General features: G+C 42.3%; 1 long non-coding RNA gene across 4 annotated transcripts in view; it reads left to right on the top strand.

The window, feature by feature from the left end:
- The window catches only part of LOC149749021 (uncharacterized), a 498,387-nt gene that overhangs the window by 48,095 nt on the left and 433,934 nt on the right, over positions 1-16,358 (top strand). The gene's annotated exons all lie outside the window — the stretch shown is intronic.

The raw sequence follows: 16,358 nt of genomic DNA, 5'->3' as shown, positions 1-16,358 counted from the left end.
GTGTTTCTGTCATTTTTTTCATCCAGCATAACTCCAGTGCCTGCTAAATATTTGTTCTGGGTTAGCCTGCTCATGTTAATGACATGATATGACTCGACTTGCATATCTGTCAGGAATAAGCATTTGTTTCTCATTCCCTCATGGGTTTCTCATCAAATGTCACCACAAATTCCCATTGCTCCCCAGAGAAGAATTTAAATTCTGCAAGAGCAAAAACCGTGTCAGTTTTATTTACAACTATACACCCAGTATCTAGTAGCAAGGTTATTAAAGGATAGATACTCAGTAACTATTTGTTGAATAAATGAATGAAAGGGAAGGTGAACGGAAGATGGTCTACAGCAGCGTTTCTCAAACTTTAAAATAAGAATCATGTGAAGAGCTTGTTAAAATATAGATTCCCACCCCAAAGACTCTGATCCAGTAGGCCTGGGATGGAGCCTGAGTCTTTACTTTCTAAGCTCCCCGGTGATGCTGATACTGCTGGTGTAAGGGCCACACTTTGTACAGTGAGGGCATATGGAGTCTTCTTCCCTCTCACAGATCAATGACAAGACGTGACACTGGATCCTGGGTTTGGCCCTCCCCACCTTCTTAGCAGGGGCCCCAGGCTGTCATACAGGATCATTCCAAGCACTTGGGATTCTGTACAGGTGTATGATAACATAGCCATGATGCAGGTGTTTGAGCCAGCCAGGGGAATTATCAATGTGAGCCTTCAGTCGTCAGCTCATTAAGTGAAATACAGGGCTATGAAAACATCTCTGCTTGTGAAACCCTTTTGTCTCTCATGAGGATCATGGTCCCTTCTTATGTGAGCAGCTTCTTCAAGGAGAAGAACCTGCTCTTGCGGCGGTTTGGGTTTTTACTTATTCCTCATCACTGTGTATTCGTGCTGAGTAAGTTCTAATTGTCTTTGACACCCCCCACCCACCCCAGGGCTGTCAAATGGGGTTTGCTAACCTCTCTCTCCAAACCGTTGAAGGATGCACTGACTAGGCGAGGGGCAGCTCTCAACCCACCCTCCCTGAAGTTCTGAATGAGAGATCTGACTCAATCTCAGTGAGACTCTGTGATCTCGTCCCTTTCCACAAATCTTTGGAGGCTGGTGTCCCTGACCAGACTTACTGCAGACTTCACCCCTCAGACGTACATCTGCAGTCACTGTCGAAAGCTATCTGTCATCTGTTAGATGAAATAAGCACTGTGGTGACGGGGAAAGCGTTTTGGAGTCTTTCAGAATCCCTTTGGGTGTTTCCTCCCCCATGACCTGGGCTGGGTTAAGTGCCTCACCGCTGAGCACATGCAGCCCCAGCACTTCTCTGCTCTTCTGCCATAGCACACGTTATGAAACCGCCAGGCCACGTGCCTGCCTCCTTCATTGGATTTGGAGTTCCTTGAGCACAAGGATTCTCTTGTTTCCTCCTTAGCCGAGGAGCCCAGACCAGGGCTTGCTGCGTGGTGGCCGCTCACTGATGGTTATTGAGCCCATGAGGAATCATGTTCGCATACTAGCTGGGCTGCTTGCTGATTGTGTGATCTCTTAGTCACTTCTTGGAGCCTCACTTTCTTTTTCTGAAAAATGGGGATGAGAATACATTTGGGAAGGTTGGCTTTCTCTGTGCCAGGCCTGATTCTACATGCTTCATGTGTGATGTCTCACTTAACCCTCATAACTACCCTATGTGTGGGTATTACCATTGACTATTTTCAGTTAAGGACACTGAGGAACAGCGAACTTACGGAATTTTTCTAAGGTTATCTGATAAATGGGATAAAGGGTGGGTCAGGATTTGGAGTCTGGCTGTCTGATTCCGGAGCCTGCAAAATAGCCACTATAGTAATCATTCTCAACTTGGGGTGAATCTGTCTCCCAGGGGTTGGCAATGCTGGAGACAATTTGGGTTGTCACAGGTGGCAAGAGGAAGTGCTGCTGGCCTCTAGTGAGCAGAGGCCAGGGATGCTGCTAAACATCCTACGATGCATAGGACAGTCCCCACAATAAAGAACTGTCCTGTCCCAAATGTCAATAGTGCCTCAGTTGAGGAACCTTGCATTACACTGTACTGCCTCAGTGAGATCAAGTGTGCTAAGAGCCAGGCCCAGAGCAGGCCCACAATAAATGGCACTTCGTTCTCAAAGTTCACAGGTTGCAGCTCAGAGAAGAAAAATCACTCAGCCTTCAGTTTCCTTCAGCAACTCAGGTTTTAGTCTTAATGGTTCCCTGCTGCTTGGCATCTCTATCTCGTGAGTTCCTGTCTTTGTGCGATGTGCTGACAGTTGTCAAGAGTCGGGGCAAAACTTTCCTTGGGAGAAGTCCAACTTCCCTGAGACCTGGCAAGTTCAGACATTGCACACAGAATGTGCCTTCCCAAAAAGCCTCCTGGCCTCTGACCTCATGGCACGGTCGACTCTGGGGATGGCTGGGTTTTGTGCATGAAGCTTCTCCTTTCAGGGGAGCTGACATTTCTCACCGTTTGTATGGAAGGCCTTGTGGGGTACTTGCCACTATCACTGAGGTCTTGACATGGACACTAGCATGGTTCTGGCCCTTGAAAATGTAGTCATTTGGAGTAATGTAGTCAAATGGAGTCAAGGAGAACATGACAGATGACCTGTTAGCTAGTGCAACAAAAACACCCCACATGCTGGGCACTTCAGAAGGGAAGCTTTGAGACCATGGCTTTACCACTGACCCACCATGTGACCTTGGGCAAGTGCCTGGAACTGACTTCTTTCATTGTCAGCATGAGGGCCTCTGTCCTGCCTTATGTAGCTCCATGGAATGACCTTTGGGCAAGTTGGATTCAGGGGGTCTTATGTATAAGAGAGAACCAGAAGAACAGGAAGGTAATGACAAATTGGAAGGGTGCTGCTGTACATACAGAGGGCACAGTTGTTTAGCATTTGGGGTTTCGTTTCCTTGTAAACTCATATTCCTTCATGCTTCAGCAATGTAGAGTTAAGTCAGAACAGTGTTTTCAGCAGCAAAGGACCGTTGAATTTTTGTTGGAAGCTTGCTCACGGCCTTGCCTGGGTCCTGATACCCAGTGTGACATTTTCTAGCCATGAGCGCAAGGAAGTTTTACTTAAAATGTTGGCCAGCAGGAGGCAGCATAAATTGACTCTGGAGAACCAGTGGCAGAAAGTGAGCTAGTATATCCACCCTGGCACAGGAGCAGAAACAGCTGGCTTCTCTGAGGCCTAAGGAAAAAATTGATTTCAGTTAGAATGTTACCTGGGATTTATGATCTGAGGGGAATTTGTTCCTTCTTAAAGCTGACATCGTGTGTGTATATGTATCTCCAAACTCATCAAGTTGTATATATTAAATATGAGCAACTTTCTCTATGTCAATCATACCTTGAGAGAATGGTTAAAAAGAAGTTGACAGACATAGGGCTCCAGATGGAAGAGTCTGTTGCCTTTCTGGGGGTGGGCGGGTAGGTGGGTGAGGGAGTCCATAAGGGGACTTTTCACTCCGTGTGCTCCACATGATAAGAGGGTATTTGAAGAACTCTGAAGAATTGGCAGTTTACACTTCTCATCAGCACTGACACGGTTCAGGGCTTTGAATTTCATGAACAGACCTGACAACTTGGTCAGGGTGTGCTGCTAGTATTACAGGTGTGACTGCTGCCTTCTATGCTGCAAATCTGGAAACTTCTTGGATAAAATGTAAGAGGCCAGTAGGGCCAATGACAAAGTCCTTCCCTGGGTCTCCTTTTCTGAACCAAGTTTGTCACCTAAACTGGTCCCAGAAGCAATAGGTGAGATGGCACCAGTCATACCACGCTAACGAAAGGAGCAGCCTCTAACTCAACCACTGACTGCAGGCAGAGAGCTCCCTCCCATCTGCAGGAGTTCAGTGGGTGCAGACCCACCCCCGTTGCTCAGGTGTGGAGGCTTCCCCTCACATTCTAGTTGCAGAGTTGACATGCAAAATGCCAAATTGAAAGGCTATAGATGTTCAAAAGTGGGATGAAATCCAGGTCAGCTAATAGAATTCATATCACGTTTTATCAGATAAACTTGGCTGTACATGGCATTTTGGAGTCCTCTAAGCATATTTAGAGAGTTCCAAGTTGGATGCCTCATGGTGCTGTCGTATTTTCAGCAGGCCTTATCAGTGACCTGCAATAAGATAACAATAAAAATAGTAGCATTTATAGCACTCATTGTGTACCAGCACCATACAGGGTCTTTTATTTATAATTCTTTTAAAACCTGAAAAATTAATATTATTTGCCCTTTGTTGCATGTGAGAAGAATACCTAGAGCAGTTAACTGACTGCAGATGGTCAGTTAGTGGTAAAGCTAGAATTAGAACTTAGGTTTCCGTGTCTTCAAAAAAAACACATGCTTTCTGTCATTACCTTCAGATGAAACCTGTGTAGATGGGAAAGGCTAAGCTGTAACACAGTAACCCCAGTACACAGTGGGTTAAATAATATGGGATCTTATTTCTCTTTTACATAAGTCCTGTTGTAGGTGGATGGCCTGGGAAGGCTGGGCAGCTCTGAGAGGTCATTCAGGGACCTAGGTTCTTCCTTTATTGTTGCTCCACCATCTCTTAGAATGTTTTCCTCATCTACATAGTCAGTTTCTTGCCAACAACATGTCCATGTTCTAACCCTTGGGAAGGGAGAAAGAAACTGATTGGAAGGCAAGCAATTTACTGTGAAGAAAGTGACCAGAAGTTGTACACATCATTTCTTACCCACACACCATTAGATAACCATAGTTACATGGGCAAACCTAGCTGCAAGAGAGTCTGGGGAATGTGTTTCTGGTGGAGTGGATGTGTGTTCTGCTAAAACTCAGGGTGGAGGTGTGTGTACGAGTGCGTGTGTTTGTCCTAATACTAAATAGAAAGAAAGAATGGATTTTTGGAGATATTTAACAGTTGCTGATATATACCCTTCCATAAAGTTGAAAACATATCCTTCTTTCTTTAGAAAAAAGTGAAGGCACTTGAAAATTTAATCTGACGAGGCATGACCCAGTCATGCCTACCCACTGAGTTGGTGCTAATGCTAATGTGAGATGAGACTTTGGGGCAATGGCCTGGACTGAGTGAATCAGGCATTGAGCATTGCTCCTTGCTGATCTTGCTTGGGGGAAGGTCTCAGGAAATTCTGACCTTGGCCAGGCTTGTCAGGAGCTGGTCCCTGATCACTCTCCACAAATACTTGGATCATCACTTAGTACTCAGTATCACTCCAGGTTGAGAACTTTCTTTGGAATTCCTACTGCCCCTGGAAAATTCTTTGCTCTTTAAATTCTAGAGTTAGGATGGTAGGATTAATTTAGGATAATGGTGCTGAAAGTTATCTGGATGTTCTGCTCACTTCATTTCCTCTACTTTTTCAGCGAAGACAAAGGAATTGAACAATTCCAGTGTCACTCTCTAGCTATGGGCGCTCTTTAATGATGGAATGACCTGGAATCCTTTCTGGGGACAAACACGTGCCTGAGGTTGGGGTCACCACATTTCCCACTCACACCCCTTCCTTTTGTACTCTTTTCTTCAGCTGTACTGCATGAACAAAAAACGTTTGGTTCCAAGAAACCTGTGCCACTTTTTCTTTTCATAAATTGTTACCTCTCCTAAACCCCACTGCCTCTACCCTCAGTTCCCACACACCTCCCTGCAATATCTAACCAACTTCTTATCCATTAAATCTCATTGCAACCTCACTTCCTCTGGGGTGCCTTCCCTCACTCCCTGGTCTGATTCAAGGGCTTCTTGCCTGTGATCCCAACAACCTTTGTACTTCTCTCTCTCTTTGTAGTGTGGAGCAGTTGTTGAAAACTGAGTTTGAGTCAGGGCTTTGCCTCTTTACTGGCTGTACAACTTGGCAAGTTTCTTCCTCTTGCCAAATCTCAGTTTATTGGTAAAGTTTGATGGTAAAGTACCTGTATTATAGGACTGCTCTGAGGATCCAGTGAGATATTGCCTATAAGTTGCTTGGCACAGTCTCTGGCACATGGAAGGCACTCAGTAAACATTTCGCTGCCTGGCATCTGAAATCCATTCTCACATTTGGAAGATTCCCTCAGGATGAGTCCTGGAAGGACTGCATCCACCTGTGTCCACTTTCAAAGCTGAAAGGCCAGCTGCTGCTTTCCCCTCCCCATTGGGACCCAGGGCTTGAGCACAGCTTATCGGATGCCCCAGCCGGATAGTCAGTGTTGCATCTCCCTGCACTACCTGAGGGGTTTATCCTGTTCAACTTGGCAGCAGCAAGAACAGCCTGTTCTCCAGAGTAGCCACGGAAACAGGACCAGCCACGGTGTCCTCACCAGATCTTCCCTGTGGTGGGATTTTGGCTGTGGTCCTATTGTGTGACCTCTCTTAGTTCCTGCCCATTTTTGGCATCTTGTCCTCCAAGCTTTTCAGAAATTCTGTGAGGAGTATTTTCCCTCCAATAAATTTCTTTTCTGCTTAAGTAAACCAGAGTTGGTGTCTGATGCTTACAACCAGGAGCTTGATCAGCAGAGTTAACTTTTATTATTATTGTTGTGTTGTTATTGCCCTCATCACAGTGTACTGCAGTCACTGAGTTGCCTTCCTCCCTCCTGGACTGTGAACCCAGCTGTTGAACAGTCCACAGCACAGCACAGCACTGAGCTCCGAATATACTTACTGAACGAGTGTATGACATCTAATGATGGCTGGGAAATGAATGATTGAATGAGTAGATGAATGAAATATTTGTCAGTGCTTATGAGGATTCTCATTGCACCTAATTTGGAGTTGAGGTAACCTGCAAGATGGTGACATGAGCAGAGCTCAGATAATGCACTGTCACTTCTACTATATATTTTAATATTAGAAGGCCTAAATGACCTGCCTTTTCAGGCTGAAAAAAATGTATTGAACACAGATAGTTGTGGGGGCTTCCAGGTTGACACACTTCTTACATTCTGGGTGCAAGACATCCTTACAGCATCCTGATTGTAGCAGGGGCTCCCCAGAAATGACCCTAACCAGGTGTCTGATGTTTTGCCCCTTGTAATGTGTGTAAATGCACATTCCTTTACTTAATTCTCACAAAAGTGCTGACTGATAGGTACTGCTATCCCCATTTTACAGATGAGGAAACAGTTTCAAAGAGGATAAGTAGCTTATAGAAGGTGACTCACCCAGGAAATAGCAGAGGTATGTCTCAAATTAGGCCCTAATCTCCAAATACTATGCTCTCGCTGTTCTACCTCTCCACCCAGGGAGTAGTAAACTGTCAATGAGGTTTATTTACTGAGGGTGCTTTTTTAAATGAGGAAGTTAAATTATTCTCATTAGAGGCACTAATCACATTATCTTGGGCACTCTTTTGGCAACGTACCAGGAGGATTTACATATGTCACAGCCTTGGAGCTATGCTTGGTGTTTTGGAACTTATTCTGATCATTGGAAAACCACAGAAGATTGTGGTACATATTATGATTTGCAATGTTAATGAACCAAACCAAACTAATTTTCAGTGGTAATAAACCAAGAAGCCTTGGCCAAGAATCCATATGGATTTTGTAGGACACTTCTCCAAGATGTGTCTGAATATTTGTCTCCCTCTCGTATTGGCTCAAAGTGCCCCTATTTTATTTCTGATATTAGCCATACTCACATCTCTGTGTCCCTTGTGGGGAACATGAAGATTCTGGATCCCATCATGCCTGATAATAATGGGCTTATATCATAGTGGAGCTGTTTGCAGACAGGAAGTTCTTCAGAACTGTCTCCATTTTCTTTCATAGCCTTGGGCTGGTGGGCAACCTGAGAGGAGGTATAAATAGCCAAGGATGTTTTAAGGAGAATTGTTGGATGAAATCGTACACCTCCAAGTGTATAATTCCTTGACATTGATAATGCTATTTTGATTAACAGGAAGCATTTATTTTGGCTCTTGGCTCATTTGTTTTTGGCAGAAGAACAAGACGGATGGCATTTTACAGATTCCATTTTACATTTTGTTGAGGAAAGTATAACCTTTCTTTTTTTAGTTTATTTTTGGCTGTGTTGGGTCTTTGTTGCTGTGCACGGGCTTCCTCTAGTTGTGGCGAGTGGGGGCTACTCTTCATTACGGTGCGGGGGCTTCTCATTACGGTGGCTTCTCTTGTTGCGGAGCACGGGCTCTAGGGCGCGTGGGCTTCAGTAGTTGTGGCACACGGGCTTAGTTGCTCCACAGCATGTGGGAACTTCCCAGACCAGGGATCGAACCCATGTCCCCTGCATTGCGAGGCGGATTCTTAACCACTGTGCCACCAGGGAAGTCCCAAAAGTATAAACTTTTTAATAGGGTAAATGACAGTTTTGTTCATTCACTTTGTCATCATTTGAATGTATTTAAATATTCTTCATAACACCTTCCACTATGTGATAGTATCATGTGGATGTATTTGTTTATCTATTTATCATCTGTCTCTTACATCTAGAAGTGAACTCCGAAAGAGCAGAGCCCTTCTCTTTTCTGTTTAACACAGGTTCGCAGCACCTAGGGCAATCCCTGGCACCTGGTAGGGACTTGATAAATACTGGTTGAATGAATGAACTAATGAAGTAAAGTTAATTATTGAATGGGGCTGGGATCTTAATACTCAATCTCAGTACTCTGGTAGAAATATGTTGAAAGAAATACTAAAAAAAAGACTGAGAAAATGATGGAAAGTTGATTAAATGAGCAAAATTTATTCTAATTCTGTCATCATCTTCATCAGAGCCATGTTTCCTTATCTGTAAATTGGGAATAATGGTATTTGCCTGGCAGGTTTTGGGGAGGATTAAAGTTAATTCATGTCCATGTGGGTGGCATGTAGCTATGTGCTCAATGAATATTAATAGAGAGTTAACAGTAGCGGCACAAGAAAGTAAGAGGGGTATCAATCCTCCGAAGACTGAAAATGACATTTTTAAGGGAATTCTGCTTCCAAGCCTCAAATTTTATTTTAATTTATATTTGCATGTTTCTTCATAGTTTTCAGAGCTCTTTTTCCATACTTTATTTCATCTAATTCTCACTCCATAATCTCACCTAGTGGTTACAATTAGTCCTGTTTCACAGATGGGAGTCGGAGGTTGGGCCTGGATTTAAGTTTGGAGATACCCAAACTTTCCTTTCAGGAGCTTCCCGAGCAAGCTTTTCCTCTGTTCATGGATCCCTCCTCTTGCCTCCCTGGCCAGGCTTGCCTTTCCAGTCAACTATTGTGTCATTTTTGTGGAATTCAGACCAGCAGCCCCTTGAGGGCAGGGACTGTCTTTATTGTTTTATTTGCAAAATCCCAGATGCAGTTCGATTGCTTATGTGTTTATTAGCAACAGGGGTTATACAAAGATATTGTGTACCTGGTTTGTTTATGTTCTGTTTAAGCAAATATAGTCACTTTTATTTTCTTCTCTCCCCCGCCCAACTCCCTGCCCCCTTCTTCTTGCAATCTGAACACCCTCTGTGTCAACCAGTGGGCTCTGTGGGCAAGGAAATCAGGTAGGATGGGAATGTCTGCTCCCTGTTCCCCTGTCTCTTGTCTCTCCCCTGGCTTTTGCCTGTCTTCCCTGTATCTCAGTTACAAAACACCAGATTTAAGCCTAGCCTACTACATGTACAATCATCAAAAAGACAATGCTGTTGATTATAGATTGAAAATGCAAATAGCCGGGAGTAGAGAACCTTCAGGCTGAAAGAGAGCAAAGGAGACCAAAGAGATGGAACTCCCTCCCTTCTCAGTTTAACCAGTGATAGATGAAGTACGTGTCCTGCTGTTCCCTCTCTAGCTTGCTGGACTGATGGTCATTCTTATCATTCCTGGACACTTGTGGTGAGTTGCAGCTCATTCAGGAAGAGAGTTCAGGATGGTAGTTAAGGGTGTGTTTTTTAGAGGTTTTTTAGAATTTGTTTGAGAGAATAGTAGGTACAGAAAATACAGAGTGTGGAAAATACACGGACTATGTGATATCAGATGAATGGTCAGATGAAGCTAAAGCTACAAAGACAGGGAGTCTCTTCCTTCAAACTATATAATCTAAGATTGTAAATTGCACTGAGCTAAACAAATTACATGTCTTATAGATTATTTCCCCAAGTGATTCAAGAGTAAATTCTAGGTATTATACATAGATGCTTAGATAAAACTCATTTGATGACAGGAGAGCATTTAGAAACAAAACCCAAAATAAGTTCCTGGTAGAGTCAGGAAGATAGCATATAGGTATGTTTCAAAAAGTGAAGCACTTTGTCAAGAGACTTAGTAGTGACTGAGGAAAATTATAGAATTATCACACAATAATCAAAGGAGGGAATTCACATAATAGGAAGGATCATTTGTAAGAGTTATGATTTTTATTGGAGTATAATTGCTTTACAGTGTTGTGTTAGTTTCTGCTGTACAACGAAGTGAATCAGCTATATGTATATATATATCCCCTCCCTCTTGGTCCTCCCTCCCATCCCCGCCCCCCCCATTCCACCCATCTAGGTCATCATAGAACACCAAGCTGAGTTCCCTGTGCTATACCACGTGTTCCCACTAGCTATCTATTTTATACGTGGTAGTGTTAGATCATTTGTAAGAGTTATTGATATGGAGGTAACACCCAGAGGTACCACTGCTATAAGGTAGCTTCAGTCAAAAATTCCTGCTATCAGCATCTTTTATAAGCAAAGAAGTGCTAAAACAGCTCTCCCATTACCCATAAGGGAAATTTTTTATTAACAGAATATTAGTGCTGGGAAAGGACCATCGTGATCTGAGACTATCAGAAGCCTTCTGAATATTTCAATTGGGAGAGCCTTAAGAGAATATTGAGTTCAATACCTTGTTTTACACCTGAGCAAACTGAGATTCAGAGAGTATGGGTTTTAAAGCCAGAGAGACTTGGGTTCAAATCCTCAATCTCTAAGTTGATGATACTTTTTCTCAGTATTTCCAGCTAAACCTCTTTTTCCTCTACCACGGGGATAAAACACCTTCCTCTTAAGTTCTACTGAGGGTTAAATTGAACTCTATTCTTAAATCCTTCAGAGCAGAGTCTGTGCATACTAGATTCCCAGTGAGGAATAGATATTCTTATCTCATAGGGCTAAGCAGTCCATTAAAAAAATAGTTTTCATTGTCAGAATATTTTTTGAGGCATAAAAATACTTATCCCTTTTGATCTACTAACCTGTAAAATGGGGATAATGGTACTTTGTCTAAAGAATGAAAAAGCTGTAAGCGTTAAGAAGCTTGTGGCACTACTGTTTATAATAAGAACATTTTGGAAATTCATTAAAAAGCCTTAGAGAATGAATTAAGTAAATTATTATCTGTCTACTCTGAGGAATATTATATATCCATAATAACAGTAACTGTAAAAATCGTGAAGCATGTTGAATAAAACTTACAATATAATGTTACGTTTAACATGATGAATTAAAAATTACATTTACATTATGATTATGAAAATGAAAATATAAATTATGTTTATGCACGTGGGCAAGAATTGGTAGGCAAAACAGAAAAATGAAAAGGACATTTTGGTGACTGATGAAATTCTGAGTATTTGTTTTTTGTTTTTCTTTTTGCGGTACGCGGGCCTCTCACTGTTGTGGCTTCTCCCATTGCGGAGCACAGGCTCTGGACGCGCAGGCTCAGCGGCCATGGCTCACGGGCCTAGCCGCTCCGCGGCATGTGGGATCTTCCTGGACGGGGGCACGAACCCACGTCCCCTGCATCGGCAGGCGGACTCTCAACCACTGCGCCACCAGGGGAGCCCTGTGTTTTCATTTTAATTTTCATTACCGTCACTCTAGGGTTATTTATGTAAAAATTAGTCACATAAAATTTTTTGTGAAGAAAGAAAATCTTTCTCTTCTCTTTAATAAGGTGGTGACCTCTGACTGAAACTTCATCCTTCACTGCCTGAAGAGCCACTTTGTATTTTATGCTCTGCAGGACATTGTCTAAATCAGTGGAACCTTAACCACAAGATTACTTTGGTTGCTGGAAAATGAATTGAAAGTTGGCATTGTTGGGAAGATCTAGAGCAGAAACTCTCTGATGTCTTGTGTTTTCTTTGCTTCTGAGTAAGAAACAAGCAAAGAAAAACAAGGATGAGTTAGCAAAGTCCAGTTTTATAGGAGATATGCCTTTGATCACAAAGTCTTCCCTCCTGCATGGACAAGTTATTACAGGGCGGGTGACTGGGGTGGTGAGAGGACTTGATACTACGTCACATGAGGACTGGTTGAAAGAACTGGGTCAATCAACTGCAAAATGCTTGCTGCCTTAATATTTTTGAAGGCAGTTCAGGCGGAAGAGAGACTAGACTTGTTCTGCTCAGCCTCAGAATGAAGAGTAGAATGTATCAAGTGACAGAGTTCACCTCAACATAAGGAAGAATTTATTAGTCAGAGATGTCCCAAAGTAGGATGGTTCAACTCAGGTGGTGAGCTCACTGTTCTTGGAGGTATTGCTAGTGGAGTCTAAAGACTCTAGTGTGTTCATAGCATTTGCTAAGGAAGGTAGGAGACAGCTTTTGAGGTACCTTCCACCTTAAGATTCTGTGACTCCTCCTGGAGCTCTGTTCCTAGCAAGTCTTAGGGATCCACCCTCATCTCCTTTCTTGTCACTCACCCTGAGGCACTCAAGGGAATTACTCCCTGTCACCATGTCTTGATATCACCATTTCCAAAATAGGGAAGTTTATGAGTATTAATTTCTCAATTTACTGTAGGGATTAATGAGTGTTAGTAAAGTAGAATTGTCAAGAGATTAAATTCCCTTAGGGACAAATATTATAATCTGGCTGCAATTTACATGAATCACTGTAGGAGAAAGAGCTACAGATGACAAAATATTCTGACTCAGTATAACTAATATTTATTTTACAAACTCATTCATTCATGATATATTTATTGAGATCATATAGACACTAGTAATTTTCTCTAACATATATGGCGTACATATATGATACTGTATAATGCACAAAAAATAATACAAGCACAATTGTTTTTTCTCACAAAACTTCCTGACTTTATCAGAATTATTCTAAATCTCTTCTTATTCCTATTTTCTCCCCTCTCACCTCTAATTTATAGTCTGTTTTTAGTAGTTTATTTTAGGCTACATTTTCAGAGGGATTCTTCTATATGTTCAGCCATTGGAAAAGAATATTAAAGATGATGAGTTTGCTTTTCACTAAGTGGACAGTGACTGTAGTGATTTTTCCACTTTTCCAGATTATGCTAATTTATGCACATAGTTTACAATAAGAGAACATGAAACTAACAAAGACAGGAAGAAGATTGTAGCTCTTGTGGTTACAGTGAGGCAGCCCTTTCTAAGTTGTGCACAGGAAGCAACCTTAGAGAGGTTTACTGAGTAACGGGTGGATATTCAAGGTAACTCAGGCCAGGAACTCTTCTTTCCCTCTAGACAGCGGGAAGTTATTAATAGGGCTCCATGTTGGAGAAAAACTGGTCTTTCTACCATGTGGATATTTGCATGAAGTTAAAGGACGAATAGGAAAGAGCATAACTGAGCTCAGTTAACAGATAGTAAGTACAGATGTGACTGGGAGATTGAGAGCTGTCTGTGTCAGCAACTTACCAAGGGGAGTGGTAGTGGGAAGGGTCAGCCTCAGGTGCAGGTGATATGAGAGAATCTATAGTGTCTATAGAGAGTTTAAAGACAATAATAAAAAGAATTAAAAGTTGTTTTGCATTTTATTATCACATGCATTTGCAGTTTTCAATGTCAGTGATACAACACACCTTGAGAAAATCTTTTGTTCTAAGTTTTAAACAGTGACTAGGGTAACTTAATAATATACATGTAAGCTTCACAGTAGCACATTTTTGTGTCTTATCCTTTGTCTTCTACATTAATTAAAAAGACTCTGAGTTATGTAATTTGTGCTTAGTACGCATGGACTCAGCTACATGTGTTGGCTTTGAGAGTAAGTTCATAATGGTTTGGAATTTTTACTGCTTATCTCATATGTGCTTTGTGTCTCCAGTACCTGTAGTGCACCTATTCCTGTGTTTAAATGGAAGATCTGAAATAAATAGCACAGTGATTGTGAAGACAAAGAAACAGAATTTAAGTCATATTGTGCTTAAAATTTAAAACAGTCAGACCACATATGAACTGTGAGATGTAATCTTTTTGGTTAGTGGATGCAAGTTTTAGTGTATATGTGAAATATCCTATTGACCTTGAATAATATGTTTAAAATTGAAATTTATTCTTGTTTTGAATGAATTATTTAAAAATAATACTTACTGGAAATAATTTTGTTGTATAAAAGTAGAAATTTTAAAAAAGGTTCTGTTTCAGATGTTAACTTTTTAGGTCCACCACTGGTGTTTAGAGTTGAACAGCTTTCGGTCAAGTACTTTGAGTTACTGAATCATTCTACACCTTAGCTTTTTCATGAATGAAATAAGCACCTCCTTTGTAGAGTTACTGTGAAATTAAATGGGATAATGCATATAAATACCTAGGGCAATACCATGAACATAGTAAATGCTCAATAAATGACAGTTTAATAATAATACTAGAGGAGCCCATGAGAAGATGGCAGTGTGGGAAGACGTGGAGTTAGCATCTCCCTACAACTAGGGCACCTGCCAGCTGCTGGTGGGGGACTCTGACGCCCAAGGAGATGGGAGGAACCCCAAAGTGAACCAGTAGAATGTAGGGGGACTGAGCAGGGAGGGGAATTGGAGGCCAGACAGGATCGGTGCCTCTGAGGCTGGGGAGATCAGGAGAGGCAGGTGGGAGGGACTCTCCAGGAAGAGCAGGAGAGGAGCAGAGGGCAATTGCCTGGTCCACTCGGGTAGGGGAGCCTGCTGAGCTCCCAAGCTGGTACCGCCCCTCCAAAGCCCCATCCAGGCCGAGTGGGTCCTGGGGGCAGAGGAGGGAGGCTGGGGAGATCAGGAGAGGCAGGTGGCAGGGGCCCTCCAGGAGGAGCAGGAGAGGAGAGGAGGGCGTTTGCCCCACCCACTCAAGCCCAGGAAGCCTGATGGGCTCCCAGGTGAGGTCCCTTGCTCTCTGAGACCAGAGGTGGGGGGCATGCCTGGGCCCCTTCTGTTCCTTGAGCCTAAGCCACCCCACACACAGCCCTCAGGGCCTGTGGGTTCTAAGCATTGGCCCCACCCACTGCCCAAACCTCACCCTTGCTTAGGCCCCGCCCTCCACAGCCAAGGCCTTTCCCCTCATTTTTTTTCTTTATTTTTTCTTTTCCCTTCTCCTCTTTTTTACTGTTGTACTGAAGTACCTTCTGGTTGTTATTCATCTATATTTTTATTTTTATATTCTTTCTAACATAGCTGATAGGTTCCTAGTCTAATTTTATTTTTTACTTTGTTATTGTCCTCTCTTTTTTTTTTCTTTTTGCCACCCCACATGGCTCGCGGGATATTGGTTCACAAGCCTGAGGTTGGGCCAAAGCTCCTGTGGTGGGAGCTCCGAGTCCTAACCACTGGACTAACAGAGAACCTCAGACTCCAGGGAATATTCATCGGAGTGAGGTCTCATGGAGTTCCTCATCTCAGCACCAAGACCCAGCTCTACCCAATAGCCTACAAACTCCAGTGTTGGAAGCCTCAGGGCAAACAACCAGTAAAACAGGAACACAATCCCACTCATAAAAAAAAAAAAAAAAAAAAGAGATGGCAAAAACATATGTCACAGATGAAGGAGCAAGGTAAAAACCTACAAGACCAAATAAATGAAGAGAAAATAGGCAATCTACCAATCTACCTGAAAAACAATTCAGAGTAATGATAATAAAGATGATCCAGGATCTCAGAAATAGAATGGAGGCATGGATTGAGAAAATACAAGAAGTGTTTAACAAAGATCTAGAAGAACTAAAGAACAAACGAAGATGAACAACACAATAACTGAAATGAAAAATAAACTAGAAGGAATCAATAACAGAATAACTGAGGCAGAAGAATGAATAAGTGAGCTGGAAGACAAAATAAGGAAATAAATGCCGAGGAGCAGAATAAAGAAAAAATAATGAAAAGAATTGAAGACAATCTCAGAGACCTCTGGGACAATACTAAACACACCAACATTCGAATTATAGGGGTCCCAGAAGAAGAAGAGAAAAAGAAATGGTTTGAGAAAATATTTGAAGAGATTACAGTTGAAAACTTCCCTAATTTCGGAAAGGAAATAGTCACCAAGTCCAGGAAGCACAGAGAGTCCCATACAGGATAAACCCTAGGAAAAACATACCAAGACACATACTAATCCAACTAACAAAAATTAAATTCAAAGAAAAAATATTAAAAGCAGCAAGGGAAAAACAAAAAATAACATACAAAGGAATCCCCATAAGGTTAACAGCTGATCTTTCAGCACAAACT

This window comes from Delphinapterus leucas, chromosome 6 (assembly GCF_059928025.1).
Source record: "Delphinapterus leucas isolate spDelLeu-1000000601 "Yukka" chromosome 6, BTC_Dleu_Yukka2, whole genome shotgun sequence".
Classification (NCBI taxonomy): Eukaryota; Metazoa; Chordata; class Mammalia; order Artiodactyla; family Monodontidae; genus Delphinapterus; species Delphinapterus leucas.
The sequence above is the reverse complement of the archived record's forward strand: the minus strand, read 5'-3'. Positions and strand labels throughout refer to the sequence as shown.